The sequence below is a fragment of the Cibotium barometz genome, chromosome 45 (genome assembly GCF_041138505.1).
Source record: "Cibotium barometz isolate CiBa-2024 chromosome 45, ASM4113850v1, whole genome shotgun sequence".
Classification (NCBI taxonomy): Eukaryota; Viridiplantae; Streptophyta; class Polypodiopsida; order Cyatheales; family Cibotiaceae; genus Cibotium; species Cibotium barometz.
The window spans coordinates 22,813,909-22,816,529 of record NC_141090.1 but is presented as its reverse complement, the minus strand read 5'-3'; the positions used below and the strand labels follow the sequence as shown (position 1 = coordinate 22,816,529).

At 46.7% G+C, this 2,621-nt stretch overlaps 1 non-coding gene across 1 annotated transcript; it reads left to right on the top strand.

Moving 5' to 3' along the window:
- Window positions 1-1,786: 1,786 nt before the first annotated feature.
- LOC147612529 (small nucleolar RNA U3) lies at window positions 1,787-2,013 on the top strand. Its single transcript, XR_015263582.1, has one exon. It is a non-coding gene; the product is annotated as a small nucleolar RNA U3 (small nucleolar RNA).
- The last annotated feature ends 608 nt before the right edge of the window (window positions 2,014-2,621 follow it).

Here is a 2,621-nt window from a genome sequence, read left to right as displayed (position 1 = left end):
ACTGTTTTTTGATTGAGCTAACTGTTTGCTGACCTCTATCAAATCCTTGTCCTCTAGAATCACAGACTTTCTTCCAGGACCATCAACTCTCTCAAATCCTTTGGTCCAGAACTCTACTGAATCTGTCACCCCACACCACTTCTAACTATCAGCTGACTCCCACCTGACTCAGAACTCTCCACTCTTGTTTCCTCTAACACTTTTACAAACCCCTAGACACCTAAGAATCAACCATGATCTAGCCTTGCAACTCCTAATCTGACAGCACCTCACTCCCTCTAACTCTGTTAAATACTCTCTAGCATTAAAACTATGTGATTGGCCCTCACAGACCTCTGACTATCAGACCTGACTCAAAATAGCTTCCTCTCAACCCAGAAAGACTAGTTTGACCCTTCAAGTGACTGACCCTGATGTTTAGCTGACCCTACAACCACCTCTGCAGGTTTTCTTCTTCAAACAGAAACCAACAGTTGAGCGAAACCCTGGGTAGCACCAAGTTCTAAGAGAGGTGCAAACATAGATCCCTGGGCTTACCTGTGCAACCTAGCTGTCTTTCTCACTCTTTACAAGGTGGGATTAAAAGATGCAACCCTCCTAGAGCGAGGAAAGAAAAGTTAACAAAATCATCATCACGCTCAAGAATCTTGCATCAACAAATCACACCAAAACAGGTATGGGTGCCCAAAAAGCAAGATAAGGGAAAAGCTAAGATAGAGCACACACGGACTAAAGAAGAGCAAGAGCAAGAGCAAGAGCAGCTTCAGAAGCAAATCCAAGAACTACCCTCTTCTTCTCAGCCTTTGCATGATGGAATCCCAACTTCCCTATAATTCGATGAAGTCTCTGATGATGAGCACAGTAGTGTGAAGATTGTCCCAGCACAAGATGGCTTAAAAACCAACAACGTCTCATTCTTAATCTAGGTGGAAGCCAAGCTCATCAAAATGATGCAGAGCCCCTCAACTCGAGTAACAAAATGCATCCATTACGGGCACTTGGTGTGCAGACACTTACCATTGTAGGTAATCCAAAAATCTTTACAAGGTGGGACTCGTGATTTTCCCAAGTTTCCTAACATCTAGAGGCCTTTAGAAACGAGTCCTAATGGGAAGGGAGGGATTGCGATTATTTTGCAAGAAGGCGAATGTGAAAAGCCTCCCAAGGCTTACAAAAACCCTACCACCTATGTGGCCCTAGTGCATCCCTGATTTACGTATGTGGGTGGAGGACGAGAAAGGGTGGTGCATGAGAGGTAAAAGTCACATGATATTGGAGCGTTCTAGTGGACTGCACAAACAATAACTCCCCATATCCCAAAGAGCATAAACCACAGCCCATGTACAAAACGGTGAAGGGCCTCCCACTACGGTCGTGCGCGAACGCTCCATGGATCCATGCTATACCTAGAACGATGATTGTGTAGATGTTGGGAAGCATAAGGCTTTGAAAGGGGTCTAAGGGCTCACATGGAGGCCGTAGAATATTATGGTCGATAGCATGGTACATAGATTATAACACATCGTGATTTGATCTCACCACCACACGCAGTCATCAGTGATAGCAATGTCATGATATGCTCGAGCTCGCCATTAATGTTGCATATGAGAGGAGGAGGAGGAGGAGGTGTGGTGCGCGAGGAAATTGGTTGTATTTGAAGCCCTAGCCTATGACACGCAATTTAATCATCATAAGGTGCGGAGATAGAGGGGTGAAAAACCCACATAGCAAGATTGCCAGCTTAAGCGTTACCTTTATGGGCTCGACGGGGGACTACTCATCTAGCACGACTATACTTGAACAGGATCTGTTCTATAGTTCGTACATCTTGCCTGAGCATTCCTGCTCGGACAAGTCGCACAGGCCCGGAAGACGAAAGGAGGCTCAGCCGCCAGAACGGTGAATAACTTGCCAGTGCTGCTGGGTGTCCCCGCCCTCCGCCCTGCGCCTTGATGACCGTCCCGCCGTGCTCATTCCGCCGGTGGTGAAGGCTGCTGAGCGATCTGACGGGTGTTTTCCCCACCCGCCATTTTTGGCATATATATATATTTTGCAAAGCCCAACAACAACTGCTTCGCTTCTTCCCCGTCGTGTGTCTGGGCGGCATCCCACCACCGTTTCTCTTTGGCTGCTGGCCAGCCAGCCAGCCTCTCACACTTACCCGCCGACCTTCATTCGGAATGTGCCCCTTCATGTCATTCCAGTGTGGTTAACCACCACCACTAAGCTCCTTCACTCCTCCCAAACACATTTATAGACACTATTGCACTACATAAATCCCCTTTCTTATACCTCAACCTCCTAAGCTCATTTAGACATGTTGACCAAAGCGGTTCAGACAATTGTATCACACTCATCATTGGCGAGGTGGCCTCCTCAACCCATGGGAGGAGTCCTCCCTATCTCCATGTGTTAAGTACATATATTAGTAAATACAAAATATGCATAACTAATTCCAAGAAAATATTGGTGACCAAGAAATGGACCTAATCCTCAGAGTCTTCGGGTGTGGGAAAGGCTCATAGTTCTGGTTCTCATCTTTACCCTGTTGTTGCAACGTTTAGACATGTTGTATCACGCTCATCATTGCGAGGCGGCCTCAACCCATGGGATAATTCTGC